The sequence below is a fragment of the Octopus bimaculoides genome, chromosome 3 (genome assembly GCF_046866305.1).
Source record: "Octopus bimaculoides isolate indiv1 chromosome 3, ASM4686630v1, whole genome shotgun sequence".
Lineage (NCBI taxonomy): Eukaryota > Metazoa > Mollusca > Cephalopoda > Octopoda > Octopodidae > Octopus > Octopus bimaculoides.
This window is the reverse complement of record NC_142930.1, coordinates 146,464,426-146,483,754: the sequence shown is the minus strand read 5'-3', so window position 1 is coordinate 146,483,754 and position 19,329 is coordinate 146,464,426. Positions and strand designations below refer to the sequence as shown.

The 19,329-nt window shown below is 35.6% G+C and overlaps 1 protein-coding gene across 2 annotated transcripts in view; it reads left to right on the top strand.

Annotated features, from left to right (window-relative positions):
* Positions 1 to 19,329, top strand: part of LOC106877836 (uncharacterized) — a 205,274-nt gene that overhangs the window by 24,698 nt on the left and 161,247 nt on the right. The window contains exon 1 of one of the 2 annotated variants that reach the window (XM_014926868.3): positions 17,626 to 18,128. The exons of the other annotated variant lie outside the window; for it this stretch is intronic. The gene's annotated coding sequence lies outside the window, so the exon portion shown is untranslated. Of the gene's footprint in view, positions 1 to 17,625; positions 18,129 to 19,329 lie in introns of those variants that run through there. 2 annotated transcript variants of the gene reach the window in all.

Below are 19,329 nucleotides of genomic sequence, written 5' to 3'. Positions count from 1 at the left end.
CATACCAGTAATGTTCCTTCTGCCCATAGCCATGTCATCTTGTATTCAACATAATTTGTAAATTGGCCTGATTATAATAGATGCAGGCATAGTTGTGTGGTTAAGACGTTCACTTTGCAACTACATGGTTTAGGTTTAGTCCCATTACATGGCATGTCTTCTACTGTAGTCTCAGCCCATTGACATATATATATATATATATATCATCATTTAATGGAAAATGGATATTAAATAATGATAAACACACACAGAGGATGAGAATGTTTACATTTTGTCTTCATGGAATCACTTGAGCAGAAGCAGTGACATTACATTGGCAATTTCCTATCAACAACTTGCCCTGTAGCTCAGTAGAAATTAGTGGAATAAAAACCTATCTTAAAATCTGAGTTCAAAAATAAGTGAAAGTTACCATCAGAACTGCATCCAACTCTAAAACACTGCTTCAATAATGTCATCAACTTTCAAATGGTTACATTAACATATTAATCAAATTGTTTTTGCAAGGAGTTTGTTGGAAATGACACTATTTTATCTATACCTTTATTGGTTCACTTTGAATTTTTCATGGATCCTTCTATTGTGAGAAAGTCAGTTCTCTCTTGATTGCATGGTTACTCCTCTTTCTCTATATATATGTGTGTGTAATGAAGTGATTAGTGTTTGTTTAAAATATTCTGTTATCTCTGTTTAAGCTACTGCTTACTTTTCAGTATTGTGCAATGTCTAACGTTCATAACGGTATCAAATTTTCTTGATGCTATTCAAACTGTCCTTAAGATTATCATTCACTAGGAAAACCTCTCTGGAACACTACACATGCACACACAATCCATGTATGTGTGTGCGTATATATATATATTTATAGGTGCAGGTATGACTGTGTGATAAGAAACTTGCTTCCCAACCACATGGTTCTGTGTCTAGTATGACTGCATGACACCTTGGGCAATTGCCTTCTACTATAACCGTGATCAACTAAAGCCTTTTGAGTGGATTTGGATGACAGAAACTGAAAGAAGCCTATCATATGTATGTGTCTGTGTTTGTACTCCACCACTGCTTGACAACCATCAATGTGTTTACATTCCAATAACTTAGCAGTTCAGCAAAAGGTGACTGACAGAATAAGTATCAGGCTTTAAAAGAAAAAATAAGTACTAGAGTTGATTCCATTTGACTAAAAGTGCTTCAAGATGATGCCCCATCATGGCCACAATCTAATGACTGAAACCGATAAAACACACAAACACACATGTATTTGTGTGTGTATTTCATTTTCATGAATGGGTACCCATCTTATTACTAACCAACACTTGTTTTTCAAATGACATTTTTTTTCCCTTTAGTCTTTGCAACTGAAATGAAAGAGCCATGAAACACTGTTTACATGAGAGCTAAAGAAATATCATTCTTGATGAGTGCCAGTACAAAAACATGCTGAAACACACACACACGCACGCACGCACGCCCCTTGCTGCTATATGTCTGTTCACATACCCACCATGTGCATGTCCCTGTTGGGAGGTTTTAACCATTTAGCATTCAGATTACTCTGTCAAATGTAATACATATTTATTCACATTGTTTTGAATTAATCATGCATTATCTTGTAGATTTGAGATTTCGACAATGTGATTGTTTATTTTTAGAATGGTATTCTAGGGTAGTTGTGAGGTACCAGATCTAGCAAGTTTGAACATAAAACAGGTAGAATATTTGGGTCAGACATGGCTGGTTTAAATGCTAAAGGGTTAAACAGGTTATGGGCTAAATATTTAAGTAAAAGTTATAAATTTTATGTACTATTTCATTCTTTTTTTTTTTTCTTTTCTTTCATGCTTTCAATATTAAGATTTACCTTTCCAACCTGATAATTTCTTTTTATTGCACACTCTGAAAAATAAAAATTCAAGTAAAGTGATTAAGACTGAGCCTTCTGTCGTAAAAAGAAAAAGCGGAAAAAGCCATATGAAATAAATCTCGTTGGTTAAATTAAACCTTGTGAAGAGTGAGTCACTGTGGTTCTGCTTACAAGGAGATAAGGAAATGATTTTAGATGGTTTTCTGTATACTGAACTGGCATTGATTGAAAGAGTGTATAGTCTCTTGCTTAGATTCAACATGCACACACATACACGTGTACATTATAACATTATACACATAAGCTGAATATTTGTTTTCAAAATTTTTTCATTAAAAAAAAACAGAAGGGTCAGAAAATTTTTAATTACTTTTTGTTGAGCTGCCAGAATCATTAAAAGGTTGGAAAAATGCCTTGCAATACTTGTTTTGGCTCTTCACATTGTGAGTTGAAATCTTGTGAAGGTCAACTTTACCTTTCATTTTTCTAGGATCATTAAAATAAAAAAAACAGTCAAATACTGAAATCGATGGTATTGACTAAATCCTACCCTTCAAAATGGACAATAGCTTGGCTGAATCATCAGAGTGCCCCAAAAATTGCTTTCCTGTATTTCTGTATATATGTGAGTTCAAACCCTACCAAGGATAATTTGGCCTTTCACTCCTTCAGGCTCAATAAAATATTGGGGTCAATGACATCAACTAACACTTTCCTCTCAAAATTGTGGGTTTTGCGCCCAAATTAGAAACAATTATGATTATTATTATTATTATTATGATTATTATTATTATTATTATTATTATTATTATTATTATTATTAAGGTGGCAAGCTGGCAGAATTGTTAGAATGCTGGACAAAATGCTCAGTGGCATTTCATCTGTCTTTACATTGAGTTCAAATTTTACCATGGCCAACTTTGGTTTTCATCCTTTTGGGATTAATAAAATAAGTACCAATTGAGCACTGTGGTTCATGTACTTAACTAGCCTCCACCCAACAAAATTTCAGACCAAGTACCTATAGGATTATTATTGTATATTAAAGTGGTGAGCTGGCAGAATTGTTAGCATGCCGGTGCTTTGTGGCATTTCATCCGTCCTTATGTTCTAAGTTCAAATTTTGCCGATCTCAACTTTGCCTTTCATACTTTTGAGGTTGATGAAATAAGTACCAGTTGTGTACTGAGCTTGATGTAAATGACTAGCCCCCTCCCCCCAAATTTCAGGTCTTGTGCCTATAGTAGAAAGTATTATATTTTCCTTTGAAAAAAACTTGGCTTTCTCTATTACGAAACATGAAGCATCCAGTATTTCAGGAGTTAACCTGGTATGTAAGACATTAGAAATTAGTCCAGTTCTTCAGAGAGGGTTAGTGTATATATTTGTTTTTATTTTTACATTAATCCTGAAGGATTAACTGAACTTCAGATTCATACACCCAAGTTATTGAAAATGATGCCACCTTTGTCAGTTGACCACTTTGTAGATAACTCTTGAATTATTTTCCTCATTTTTGTAGTTTTATACATGGACATTTCTTGATGTACAAAGCTAGCATTTATATGGTTAGTGTCTTAATCAATCACATCAGCATTAGTATTTACTGTTAGTACCTATTATGATGTAATACCTTACTAAAGTACTAAATGATAGGTTATCCTAACAAGAAAGATAGCCATTGAATAGTGTTGTCATAGATTCCCTGCCTTTGAGAAAAAAGACTCTATGGTTATGGTTGGGGCATCTCTGATCATAGATCTGCTCAGTCTGGTCTAACTTAGGACCAAATGGCAGCAACAACTAGCACTTCTTTTTGCTAGTATCTTTATCTTTGTTTCCTCTACTAACTATAAATTTTATTAGTAATGTTATGTCCCCTTTTTAACTGCTTTTACTTGAAACCCTCTCTCATCACCCGACTAGAGTTCTCATGAATGGTTGCTTGACCTGTTACCAACTGTTACTAAATCTCCAACTCACACCACCCAACTGGCTCAAAAATATTGAATAAGATGACATTGGATGCTCTAGTCTTAGATATACAAGAAGACAGGGAAGTTTGACCTTAAATTTACTTGATCAAGACTAAAACAGAAACTATACTTACTGATCAGTTTTCATTTTCTCTTTTACAAGTTTTTATTACCTGTATATATGTCCCAGCTTCTAAGTATTTTATTTTCTCACATTTATGGAAATTATCATGGATGAGAAAATGTATGCTTATGATTAAGAAATCTTCTATTTAATAGTAAAAAACCACAGTACTTATTTCACCTAGCTCTACTTCACATATGTTATTTACTACTTTTATATAGTATTTATTATAGCCAAAAGACTTCTTCAGTTATGTTGACAAAAACATCTGTTCAAGTAATTCATCCAAGAACCAATAAATCAAGTGCTTTACCAATGAAGTTGCTTTGGACTAAGTGTTTGGGTGGTATCTTAGCTCCAAATGGTTCAAGAGGACATCATTTGTTTACCCTTATTCTTCAGAAAGTTTGTCAGTGTTGCTTTTTTGGTGAATCTGGACAAATTGGAGGTGACACTTACTGCTCTACACCAGTTGTTATTTAATCTGTTCAAATACTTTTACCTTGTTCATTTACACTTACTTTTTTTATTTAACAGTATTCCTAAGTGTTAATATAATGTTGGCTGCTTCTACTAATTCAAATGTTACATTTACTCAAAGAAGTAAGGTTTTCACAGCTGGGTTCTCAAAGTAATAATACCAAACACTGGGATTGATTAATTATTTTTAGAAAGGTTAACGAAGAAAGTTAATGTGATCGGTTAAAGGGAATGAGTGGCAAAAAACTTAAGTTTCAGAAGAAATTTTTTTGTTATAATTTGTGATAATAGTTGAATTTTCATATTTTTATTGCCAGTTTTCTGTCTATTTCAACAGTATTGATTAAATAGATATCATCATCATTTAACATCTACTTTTTCATGCTTGTTGAAGCAGATTTTCTACAGATAGATGCCCTTCTCCTGTTTCTAAAGGAAGGTAATATTTCCCCGTGGCCAGACATGTTCTTTGACAGAAGACTGGAATTAAGCAGCATCGCTTGTATAACAGTGCTGCTTTTTTACAACCATCATGTTATGTCAGGAAGAGGTTACATGCATGTGTGTGCACACACGATGAGCTTGTTTCAGTTTCCATCTACCAAAACCACCCATAAAGCTTTGTTTAGTTGTGGGGCTATAGCAGAAGGCATTTACCCAAAGTATCACATGGTTGGGAAGCAAACTTCTTAACCACATAGCCATGCATGTACCTATTAAGAGAAGTAAAATTCTGCATAGAAAATCTGAAAACACAAAGTCAGTATTGTTAGAGTAAAATCTATTTTTAATTGACAGATTTTACTTCAACAATATGACTGAAACACTTCATGTTAAAATATATCAATTGTACGTACTCATTTGAAAGGCTTAAATGTCTCTGGGTGATATACACTCTACAAAATGGTTTGCAGCTGTTTAAGCACTTCACCAGGTGTGTGTTTTCACTGTGTATTAATATAGTCCAGGGTATTATCTATCTATTTATGTTTTTAATCATTAGTTAATTTTAAAATATAAATACTGAAGCTATTAAGGAAAATAAGGCAGTGACAGTAGGATTGCCAGATATTAATAACTGCTCTTATGCTTCAGGAGCATGTATTTTCAGAATCCTCAGAGCATTAAGCAAAGTACCTTGCAGTATTTCTGGCTCTTTAAAACATTCAGAGTTCAAATCCCATTAGGATCAAATTTACTTTTCATCCCTCTGGGGGTGATAAAATAAAGTACTATTTAAGTGCTAAAATCAGAGGTATTAACTAATCCCTCCCCCTTAAAACTGCTGACCTTGTGCGGAAATTAGAAACAATTATAAAAAGTTATGATTTCACAGAATTGTTAGAACATTGGGAAAATGCTTAATAGTTCCAGCTCTTTGAGTTAAAATGCCACTGAGGTCAACTTTTCCTTTCATCCTTTTGCAGTTGGCAAAACAAAGTACCAGTTAAGTACAAGTACTTTATCTTATTTTGAAGGGAGGTAGTTAGTTGATGCTATCGACTGACAACCTTCCCTGGCCGTGTACCTAAATCAAAATTACTACTACTTCTATTGTGACAAGCTGACAAAGTTGTTACCGTGCTAGGCAAAATGCTTAGCAGCATTTCATCTGTCTCTACATTCTGAGTTCAAATTCTGCTGAGGTCAGTTTTGCCTTTCATCCTTTCACAACCACTAAAATAAGTACCAGTTGAACATTGACGTCGATGTCATCAACTTATTCCCTCCTCCAAAATTGCTGGCCTTGTGCCAAAATTTGAAACCATTTTTATTATTAGTAGTAGAGTAGCAGATTTGGAAAAGTCCTTAGAGCATCCAATGATCTACCTTTAGTTACTGCTCTTTACACTATTAGTTCAAATCTCACCAAAGTCAACTTTCTATCTCCTAAAATAAAATACCAGAACACCAGGCAAGTACTGGTATTCATTTTCAACTGATTATAACCTTCCCTAACATTTGCATCCTTGGGATAGTGTTGGAAGTCATTAATAAATAGAAATAACAGCACACCAGAGAATTCATCCTCAACTATCCCAATTTTATCAACAGATTCCAGAAACAAAACAGAACTTGTTGGCAATAATGAGAAAGCTGTAAAATTGATTCAATGTTAAGAAGTACTGTATTTGCCAATAATCATAATGGTGAAATGGTTAGAAAGATTACAGCATGAGATTGAATGTAATATTATATTGAAGTGGGAATGTGGTAGTTAAATATGGTTATGTTTATCAAGGAGGAGTGTTTCCAGATATGTTTCAACCACAGCACATGCGGCTTTCTCTTCTTTTCGTCAGTAAAGGGCTTGAGCTTGAAATACAATCTTTTCCTTTGCTCTCAGATTTTATCTGTTGTTGACCCAGACCCTCATTGGTTTTCTCCATGTTTGGATTTTACCTGTGATATGGTGTTAAATCCTTTTACCATTCAATGTTCAAATCTCACTGGGAACAACTGTGTCCCTTTCGTTCTCCTGGGCTCTCTACTCCATCCCACCCCACCACTGCACTATATTGATAAAGTAAGTACTAGTTACTTGTTAATAACTAGTCAAAATATTGACTAAATTGTCTGTATCTCTACCTAAAATTTTAGGCCTTACTCTGTCATAACTTAAAACAGTAACAATAGCTTCTTGTCATTGTTACATTAGTTTTTCAATACTGGCATAGGTTGGACAGGACATTTTGAAGTGATGCTTCAAGCCAGATACCCTTTCTGATACCAACAGTTGTTCCCTGTTACAACATGCAGGAATAATATAAAGCATATGTATAAAATAGTTGGTTAAATAAATGAGGAAATAATGCATTTTCTCAAGCATATTAGTATTATAGTAAATGACCAGGTATATATGACACAGTGAATTTTGGGAGTGAGACTTTTTTACAAATATAAAAAGTGTTATATATGTTGAAAGTGTGCACCTGGTTGTTGTTGCTTGGCCCCAAATCAGCCCTAATAGGGTAGACCCTATAATTAAAATCATTTCAGGCATTCTGTACTATATTCTGGCCTACATTATCCAATGTGTATTTAAGTCTGTAGAGTTTAAACTGAGGGAAAGTTGGCTATTATTTTTAGCAGATCAAGTGACCATTTAGATTCTGGCTCATAGAACTTTTGGTTACATTTTGCTTGTTTTAGTCATTGGACTGTTGCCATGCTAGGTCACTAATTTGAAAGATTTTAGTCAAATCAACCCCAGGACTTATTTTTTTAAGTCTGGTGCTTATTCTATTGCTTTCTATGCTGAACAGCTAAGTTATGGGGATGTAAACAAACTAACGCCAGTTGTCAACTAGTAATGGTGGTGGGACAAACACGGACACAAAAACATACAACACAGACACAAAAACCTACAGCTTCAAAACAGTTTCCATTTACTAAATTCATTCACAAGACATTGGTCAGCCCAGAGTTGTAGGTGACCCTTGCCTTAAGTGTTGCACCATGGAGATGAACTTGACACCAAGTGGTTGCAAAGTGAGCTTCTTAACTCGCCTGTAACGCTATCTAGATAACAAATACAAAGACAGCCTCAGCTCGGGGATTGAAAGACAAAAAAATGGAATGTGAAATTTCATGTTGCAAATTGACTAAATATTCTTCTTATTACAATTTTTTATACAGTGAAGCAACTAAATTTTCATTTGTTAAAAGCTTTTTGCTTTCTTTTTCTCTTTCATTCATTCATTCATGTTTTATTTCCTTCTTTATTCCTATATTTAAAAAAATACATAATTTCCAAAGTAGCTGATTAGTTAGATGCTTGTGTATGATCAATTGAATATTCCAAATATTTGCACCATGCTGATGACATCAGTTGACTAATTCAGTTGGTGTGGTTGATTCAGCGTTCAACATCTCCAAGCATTTTGCAACCTGCTATGTACTGTAGTTATCATCATGTATATAATAGTACCACAAATCTACTTTGCTCTCCCTTCTCACTTAATGTGGAACAGTGACAGTTCATAATGCTTCTCCCTTTGTCATGTTGCAGCAGTTCATGGAAAATATTTTATATGTTGCCTATCCAGATTGGTTTATCCATGTCTTGGGTTTCTGTGAGTGTGCATGTGTGTGTGTATACAGGGTGGGGCAAAAGTCATGCACCAGTAAAATAACACTCTGCTGTAACATTTTCGTATTTGTTATTTTTATATAAGCAAATGTGATAAACGTTCATAAAATGTGGTATGGGACTTTTGCATCACCCTGTATATTATGGACCATATATTTAATACGATGTGTATTTCTCAATTAACCCAAGGGTTGATGATATACTCAATTGGGTTCGATTAATTATATACATAACTTGAATATTTTTATCCCTGTACTTCGGTACCAATGTTTGTATTCATCAGTAGAGTGGCTGTGTGATAAGTAGCTTGCTTACCAACCACATGGTTCCGGGTTCAGTCCCACTGCGTGGCACCTTGGGCAAGTGTCTTCTACTATAGCCTTGGGCCGACCAAAGCCTTGTGAGTGGATTTGGTAGACGGAAACTGAAAGAAGCCTGTCGTATATATGTATATATATATGTGTGTGTGTGTTTGTGTATCTGTGTTTCTCTCCCCCCCCCCCACCGATGCTGGTGTGTTCACGTCCCCGTAACTTAGCGGTTCAGCAAAACGAGACCGATAGAACAAGTACTAGGCTTACAAAGAATAAGTCCTGGGGTCGATTTTCTCGACTAAAGGCGGTGCTCCAGCATGGCTGCAGTCAAATGACTGAAACAAGTAAAAGAGTTGATGTGTATGCATTTTAATTTTGACCCAACTTAGTGCCTTATTCACCTGAACCTTATATATATATATAGAAGTAATGGTGCTAAGCAGTGTTTACGTATAATCACAATTTAGGTTAGTTGAAATATGTTTGTCACATATTTCAACTGCCCAAGGCAAATACACTGCAGTTACCCTGGAGAAAAAATCTCTCTTATGGTAAAAAGGTGTGAAAACACCCTGTTTGTTCAGTGTTGCCCTCTCTTGGGAATCTCAGACATCGATGTTTCGAATTTATTGACTTAATTGACTTTATTGCCTTTAGCAGTTGAAATATGTGACAAACATAGGGGGGCATAGGCCACGCTGCTTTAAGTGCAGTGAAAAGGGCTACGTCCACTGTGAATGCAAGCCTAAAGAAAGAAAAAGCGTGAAGCCTCTCCCCAAAAAGAACTGCTAGAGACGGGAGAAAAAGAGAAACAAGAACAGATGCAAGAAAGGACGCAAGAAGGGATGCAAGATACAACCGGAAACACAGAGGAAGAAATGGAATTTACAGTGGTCAAATTCCAAAAGAGGAAAAAGGCCCAAGCCCCAGACTCCCTCCCCATACAAAGAAAAATAAGCCAATTACAGACACACATGGAAAAACTACCCTCTCCATCCCCTTCGTAAAACCCATAACCCATTACAAAAACCCCACCCCAAGACAGAAAAAATTGTGTCCTTTAATGAAAAAAATGAAGTACTACCAAGAATTATTAGAGCTCATTGCAAAGCTCAGTTTTATAAAGATAAGGATATGCCACCTCACATCTGAATTGTCGCATATAAACTGTGTGGGGTTTACTAATGCACACACATTTTTATTCATAAGCTGGCGATCCATTTGAGATTTTTTATTTCAAATCCAAGTGCTGTTACCATGTATCAGCTAGAAATTTCAAAATAGCATTTGGGAAACACACATTTATTAATACCGACATAGTGCTAAAATAATTTATTTGGACTTATTTTCTTTAATCTCATTCCAATCCAGTATTGAATAGGTTTTTTTTTCTTTTCTTTAAAAAATCTTTTTACTTGTTTCAATCATTTGACTGCGGCCATGCTGGGGCACCACCTTGATGTGTTTTAGTTGAACAAATTAACCCTAGGACTTATTATTTTTTGAAGCCTAGTATTTATTCTATCAGTCTCTTTTACTGAACTGCTAAGTTAAGGGGACATAAAGACCACCACCCAGTTGTGGAGCAGTGGTGGAGAACAAACAGACACACACACACATATATATGACAGGCTTCTTTCAGTTTTTATCTACTAAATCCACTTTGGTCACCCCAAGGCTATAGTAGAAGACACTTGTCCAAGATGTCATGCAGTGAGATTGAACCTAGAATCATGTGGTTGAGAAGCAAGCTTCTTAGCACACAGTCATGCCTGCGCCTTTTTGTTAGCTTTCTTTGTATGCTCAAATGAATAAAAAAAAAATTATCCTTTATTGCCTGTTTTCATCATTTTGATCTTTTGTATAAAACAAAGTAATCAGTTTTCAATAATACAAACAGTAATCAATTGTAATATCAAAGAATTCATAATTTTGTTGGTCATGTAACTCCTTTTCAGATTACTAATTTAGAATATACCGGCAGAAATGAAATTACTTGTGTGACCAAGTAGAGAAACTCTATATTTGATTCTAAGTAGTAATTGTAGAAGTAGTAGTAGTAGCAGCACCCCTACCACCATCTGTAGTAAGTATGATGAGATGACTGGTTTGAAATGTAACACCTATTTGTTCTGTGAAGTACCGAACCTGTGCCAACATGAAACTTGGTCAACTAAAAGAGAGAGAAATGAAATTTTGGATATGGGACAAATGCTTCTCATTCTAGGTTTATAGGTCAGAAACTGAAAAGGATGTATAAAATCATATATGTTGTTACATTAACATGGTTCCAGGTTCAATCCCACTGCATGGAATCTTGGGCTAGTGTCTTCTACTATAGTCCTGGGTCGACCGAAGCCTTGTGAGTGGATTTTGTAGATGGAAGCTAAAAGAAGTATGTCATGTTAAAAGTCGATGTAAATAAAGCTTGGATCACAAACAACAAAGGCTCTTTTACTTTTTTATTTGTTTCAGTCATTTGACTGCGGCCATGCTGGAGCACCACCTTTAGTTGAGCAAATTGACCCCAGGACTTATTCTTTGTAAGCCTAGTACTTATTCTATCGGCCTCTTTTGCCGAACCGCTAAGTTACGGGGACGTAAACACACCAGCATCAGTTGTCAAACGATGTTGGGGGGACAAACACACACATATATACGATGGGCTTCTTTCAGTTTCCATCCACCAAATCCACTCACAAGGCTCTGGTTGGCCTGAGGCTATAGTAGAAGACACTTGCCCAAGGTGCCATGCAGTGGGACTTGAACCCAGAACCATGTGATTCATAAGCAAGCTACTTACCACACAGCCACTCCTACGCCTATTTATGTTCTGTTTGTTACACATGCTACTGTGATCTTTGTGTTTGATCCTGATGTTGGTTTGTTTATGTCTCCTGTAACTTAACAGATTGGCAAAAGAGACCGACAGAATAAGTAAATAGCAGACTTCAAAAAATAGGTACTGAGGTCATTTTATTTGACTAAAACCTACCAAGGTATGGCCACAGTCCAGTGACTGAAACAAGTAAGACAAGAGATGTCACTATGAAATTACCCTTCAGAACTGTGTTACATATTTGCATGTTTATATGAATGAATGATATATGTCTTTGTACATTATATATATAGACACACACACTTTATATGCATAAAGGGGATTGTTCAAATATACATATTTATATACATATATTATATAGTAGTAGGACATTGTTTTGACAGGTAATTTGAGGGGCTTAACTAGATCCCTATGTATTTATTGCCACACATTGACTTCAAAAAGGCAGTTTTATTGTTGTGGGACTTGAACTTTAAATGACCTCATTGATCTGACTAGCTCAATGAAGCCTTTGCACCTAATATTACAGAGTGTAATCGTTCTTTTCCTCTCTGCACAATGAACTAAACTAAATGATATTTTTTTTTCTTCTCTTCCTAGTGCTTGATCTATTAAATGTGTTTAGCCTTGCTAGTAAGACCAAACAATTCCTTATTCTTGTTACCCTTTAACTTGCTGTAAGCTGGTGTTAAAAGCTTGGATCACAATAAACAATAACAAAAGCTGTCTTGTTCGTTTTGTTACATTTGCTGCTGTGATCTTCATATAACATTGATTTCTGTGATCTTTTTTGCAGCATTATCCGCTGTGTCTTTTCTGACGTTAACTATTCTGGTCATTTTTCTGATCATTCTATAGCAAACAAAATCAATAATGGTCATTTTCTGACCGTTAGCCATTGTCTTTTTTTTTTTTTTTTTCTGACGTTAACTACTCTGGTCTTTCTTTTTCCTTCCAACATTAGCTGGGTTTTTTTTTCTGACGTTAAGCTGCCGTAACCTATTTTCTAGCGTTAGCTTTTTTTTTTTTCCTTCTGACGTTAGCTGTTGGTTTTTTTTTTCTGACGTTAAGCAGCCGTAACCTATTTTCTAGCGTTAGCTCTTATTTTTGTTTTGTTTTTTTTTCCTTCTGATGTTATTTGCTGTAATCATTTTCTGACGTTGGAATGTTGTAATTTTCTGGTGTTATCTACCATAGCTCATTTTCTAGCGTTCTCGTATCATCTGCCATGTTCTTTTGGTTAGTTGTCTTGGTCTTTTTTTTTTCTGACGTTAACTGTTTGGTCTTTTTTTTTTCTCACGTTAGATGCCGTGGCTTTATTGATTTTGTCTGCTATAGATATCTTTGACGTCGGCCGCTAAAATCGAACGTAACGTTAACTGGTAGCCGCTAAATTCGACACGTGACGTTGACTGGTAACCGCGACGGTCGGCTGCTACAGTTGGCACGTGCCGTCGGCTGTTACGGTCGGCACTTGACGTCGGCTGCTACGGTTGGCACGTGACGTTGGCTGCTACAGTTGGCACGTGGCGTCAGCTTCTACGGTCGGCACGTGGCATCGGCTGCTACGGTTGGCACGTGGCGTCGGCTGCTACGGTTTGTTTTTTGTTGTTGTTGACGTATTTGCTATGTTTATAAATTAAAAGATCAAATCGGTCTTCTAGCATAAAATGGCCTTGATAGATCGACACAGTTATAAGGATTAATAGCAGGCAACCATACGTGTGTTGGTATTAAAACGGTTGCTTACATAAAATTAAGTGATGAAAACCCTAGTCAATGGCAGTAATTGAGTTTCAAAGCCTGCTTGATACTGTCAGTTTAGCACCTAAAATTCTTCAACTTTATAAAATTTCTAGGGAACCAGTGATTGTCAGTCACCTGATAGTAAGGACGGAAAGTATGTAAAATAGAAAAATGTTTTGGTTTTCTTTTTTTTTTAACATATATGCACACAGTATTTCACTTTGAAGTAGCAAAAATGGTTAACAGTTGAAAAGAACAAATTTATTAAGTCCTATATCAGGGATGGACAACTTTTCGTCAAGTGGGGGCCCGCATCGTACCATTTCCAAGTGGTAGACGGCCACATGATGAAACACATATGCATGAAATATTACTTGCCCACTTTACACTGAATTTTTTTTGCTGTTCTTCTTAATTTTATTTGTCTTAGTTTGAAAGTTTACATTAAGCTGGCTTCTCTTTCATTATTTTCATTATTTCCTGATAATGATTACTAGTGTCAATAAATTATAGTTTAAAATATTGAGATCAGGAAAAAAAAAATGAAAATTCATTGATATTTTATTAAAGAACAAATTTCTTTATCTGTATCAATGAGATTTTTGCAGCACATTCCCATTCTTTACCTTATTTTCAATATTAGGTAGAATTTGAGATGTCGCTATTCTTAGGTTATGCTGCAAATTTGTAACCTAGAAACTCGTCAAGGGCCGCACAACATGTCAAGGGCTGCAGGCTGCTCATGCATGTCCTAGATGAAATACAATATAAATGAAATGCAGAACACCCACATTAGTTGATAACTTATATTTAGAGAAGTCAGCGACAGCATCTTAACTCGGTCATAATCAGGTCTTAGTAATGCTCTCCCCCAGCCATTTCCTAATCCCTTCTCAAGCTTCAGCCATCTTTACCAAGAATCCGAAAAGAAAGTAAAGGGAGATGGATTAATGAAAAATAATGATAATCATGAAGTGAGAAATCCTTAATAACCCCCAATTTATTAATATTAAAAATGAAGGGAGCAAGTTAGTCACTGACTTATTTAAGGAGATTAACTTGACACAAGCATATACCACAGTAATCCTTGAGGTACAGCATTTGATATGCCTAAGCTGAAGCCATAAATAAGTAAATAAGGTAAAGAGTCAGAGGGAGGAGTACACACACACACACATGGATTCTTTATCCCCTAGACATAGATAGACAGAGCTAAGTTTTATAGTATTCTTTTATCCAGGACACTCTTCTAGATATAGTTAACATTTCTCACTTGTATTGTCTTTCTTAAATCTGTGACTCATCTTCAAACACCACCACCAGCTGGCCATTTGGGTGCTTTTCAGTGGGGTCTTTAGCTGAATCCACCACTTGACAAGCATTGGTGGGGTCAGGTCACTGATATAATGATAATTAGATGCTGCTGTAGCAATATGATTCATGGTTTCTTTATTCCAGCAGTCTTGGAAGCCCTGCCAAATATGCATGGGTGTTTCCCTTCCTCTGTGACTAAGCAATAAAAGAATATATTAATGATAGTAGTAGTAGTAGTAACCATTGATTTAACATCCTCCTTTTCCATGCTTGCATGGGTCAGCAATATTCACTGAGGTGGATTTTATTTTGCTTGATGCTCTTCCTGTCACCAACCCTCATATGTTTTGAAGCAAAGTAATATTTCCCCTAGTCCATTGAACATGGACAGAACAATGGCCCAATGTATTTTTTATGGAAGATTATAAATGAATGACACCACTTGTATGACAGTGGCATTTGTTTATAATTAATGCTCATTGTCAAGATGAGGAGACACATACACTTGAGAACACACACATGATGGACTTCTTTCGCTTCCTGGCTACCAAATCCGCTCATTAGGCTTTTGTTGGCTTGGGGCTGTAGAGCTGTAGTAGAAGGTGCTATGCAGTGGGATTGAATCTGAAACAACATGGTTGGTGAAGTATTTCTAACATAGGCTCAAGGCCTGAAATTTAAGGAAATGTTAATCGAATGTAGGGTCTCCACTATTTGAGCAACACTTCATTTTATTGACCCTGAAAGGGTTCAAGGCCAGGTTGACCTCAGAACATAAAGGTTCAAAGAAATACTGTAAGGCATTCTCTCCAATTTAATAATTGTTTCTAATTTAGAGAGAAGGCTAGGAATTTCGAGAGGAGATGATAATAATAATAATAATATATGGCCTCTCATCTTAACTGACTGGAAGTGTTATGTACATTATTTTGTTTTGGTATAAAAGATGGGTTACAACAAATATTCTACTCAATACCACAGATTTTGCTTGTCAGTTGTTTGACCTTGACCAACTGAACATGTCCCTTAGTGGCTGACAATATGTGCATCTCTGATCATGAGCAGAAGTAGTGGAAGAGCATCATAGCCATGTGTTGAGAGGAATTCTTTGGGGTTTGAATAATTCACCTTTGGAAACATGGGTGTTATGTTCATCCTTAAACAACCCTTATTCAGGGACCTTTTGAGCGGGATGGGCTACTCGAACTGAAGAAAATTCTAACTGGGCCCCACCTGCAAGGTCATGCACAGTTTATATTGATGTAAGATCACCATGTCGCGTACATATGGTTGTGATGCATGTGCCTGTTATATCCTTATCAGATGGGTATACTGGGCTTCGTATACTTTTACCCCAGTGTCACTTTGATGGCATGCACTGCTCTCTCAATAATAATAATAATGATGATGATTTCAAATTTTGGCATGAGGTCAGCTATTTCTGGGGTGGGGTGGCGTGGGGTGGGGTGGGGGGAAATAAGTAAATTACATGAACCCCAGTGCTTTAATTGTACCTATTTTATCAACCCTGATAGGATGAATAATAAAGTAGAATACTGCTTTTTATTGATAGACATTATTATGGTTTAAAAACAAGAGGGAAATGAAGTTTATAATGGCCAAGAATGCACTGTAAGGGAATCTAAATACCTAGTGTTTGGTGAAATAACAGTGCTGATAATAAATAACTCCTTCAGGTAAATGTTTACCATAAAAATGTGAGGATTGTGTTGATGATAATGGTGGCGGTGGTGGTGGTGGTGGTGGTAGTAGTGGTGCTGGAAGGTATTAAACCTTATCTCCATTTCACAGAAATTGCAGTGTTGTTGCTGATGCTGTTGGTGGCAGATTTTTGTTAAAGCTCTTTACTTAATATTAGGATATGATTAGATAATAGTTTAACTTATTTGCATTAGGCTTGAAGTCTTAGATGGATTTTTATAAACTATTTCTGTTTCTTAGTGGATAATGTGAAGAGATTCACGGATTATCCATGAGTCACAATATTGCACAATATTTTGTTGTTCTTTTGTTTTTGTATTTTTCTCCCTCTAAATTGCTTTCATTGATTACTTGATTGTTGTTTGACCCTAGGTCAGTCCTGCTCAGGCAGTCCTATGATTTAAAACATTCCAACCATGATCATGTCTTACGTATTCAAGTCTATAAAATCTTGCCATGGTCAACTTTGTCTTTCATCCTTCTGGGGCCGTTGGTATCAATTTGCTTGCCTTGTGCCTAAATTAGAAGTCCTAAATCTATAAACAAATTATTAATAATAGTTTATTAATTTGTCTTGAATGTTTTTTTCCTAAGGAAAGCATATTTATGTGCATTGGCTAAGGTTACAACTGATAATTAAGAGGTTTAGATATAAGACCTCAATAATAATAATAATAATAATAATAATAATCCTTTCTATTATAGGCACCAGGCCTGATGTTTGTGGGGGGAGTGTTAGTTCATTACATCGACCCTTGTACTTAACTGCTATGCATTTCATCAATTCTAAAAGGATGAAAGACAAAGTCAGCCTCAACGGAATTTGAACTCGGAACAGACGAAAATGCTACAAAGCATTTTGCCTGCAATTTTGAGGGGAGAGGTTAGTCAATACTATCCATTCCAGTATTTGACTGCTACTTTATTTTATCGACCCTTGAGAGATGAAAGGTAATGTTGATCTCAGCAGGTTTGAACTTAGAACATAAAGAGCCAGATCAAATATTGCAATGCATTTTACCCCCAACACATTTAACTATTTATTCTGCCAGTGACGCTGATAAACAGTTTCTCTAATTTTCTGTATTTATAATTGACAAGTGATCAAAGTAAATAAATTGATTCCGAGGTTTAACCTAGATTTTATTAGTTCAAGACCCTGTTTTTTAGTATGACTACAACTACTACTACCACATGGGCTTTTAATCTTCACAGCTGATCAAGTCATTGATAGATTACTGGCCAGTATTAATAGGATTATTTTAGTAAATAATGAAACCACACTCCGTGTTCATAAACAGCAGTGGTAAGATGCGTAACGCTATCAATTCACCAACTGCCCTCAACCCATCAGGACTTGCTGCCAACAACTTCTGAGCTGAGAGACAACTACCTTCATTGTTATTGAAGCGTATTTATTACAAATTTACGTTTTGTTTCTGTATCATGAATAATATTTTGTCACACATGAAGTTACTGCTGAAAATAACTGGCAGCTGGCTGACGGCAAATTTTCTCAAGCAGCTGTTTAACATGTCAGCTTTCGGTCTCCCTCCAAAATCTATCACTTCAACATCTTGACAGAATTTACTGTATAATTTGTCATAACTTTTAGCTGTGTTTATTTTCGCTCGGTGCAGATAGTTGGATATAACCGTAAGTTTCTAACCATCTTATTTACTTTATTCCGTTCGAAAAACAAAAGGTATATATATCATTTACTAATTTCTTTGTTTATAAATGATAGGAAGAAATTCTGATTGTGTGCACTAAACCAACAGTCCCAACCTTTGTTTTGCACCAGGGACCGGAGGAGATCACGCACATAATAAAACACAATCAAATGCATAATATAGAATTGACTTACTACATATAAATTATATATATAATGCAAAAACGCCCAGCTGACTGCAATCGTCAATAAAATAGAAATGAAATCTAAAACATTTTCTTTCTGTGCCACCCGGTACCAAATGATTCGCGGTCCAGTGGTCAGAGACAAAAAAATATATTTAATGTATTTTGCTATTTCTGCACATTACAACAAACTAATTAACGATAGGCTGAAACAACTACTAATAATTGCTGATTCTGTTTCCTTTTTGTTGCTTGTAACTTCATAAACAACCTCCAAGCGCGCCCTTTTATTGTGATTGAATTGTTCCCCCTTTCAGGATTTTTCGTTTACCAAATTGCCTTTGTTTCCCTTCCCCTGCCCTATTGGGGGTCACCCTATTGTGTCTTTAGGGAGATCTCTATTGTAGTCAGCAGGTGTTTTCTTTTATCACAGTTCATTTACATCTGAAGAATTCTATAACTTTTTCTCTACACGTTTTTTTTTCTTCTTTCTGTTGAAGGCCAGTAAATCTGAGTGTTATAGATAATGACTATATAATCCAATCAATATACGACTGATGTTACTTCTACAATTACATTAATACGTAAATAACTATTCCGTTTTGATTGGTTCCTCCAACCCACCCCAACTATAAGTGGATTCTACTTAAAAATTCAAAATGGGTCAATTATCTCACCAATAATTAACCTAATTCTGTCATCAATCCATCTATTCCACTAATGATTGGTCACATTTCTTAATAATTATTTCACTGACTTTACATAATTCTTTCAAAATTGGAATTCTGTCCGATACTTGTTTATCTGCCCATCCTAACCCCTCCCTACTTAAGAGGAAAAGTTAGGGGGATGAATAAATGATTATTCAACATATTATATTAGAATTTTTTTTTATATGTGGTATTGACATATAAATGGTGTCTTGAGTCATAAATTGATTTTGTTTTTAATCTACATCTTCAATAATGGGTATGGGCAACCTTTTTTGAGAAGTTAGTCT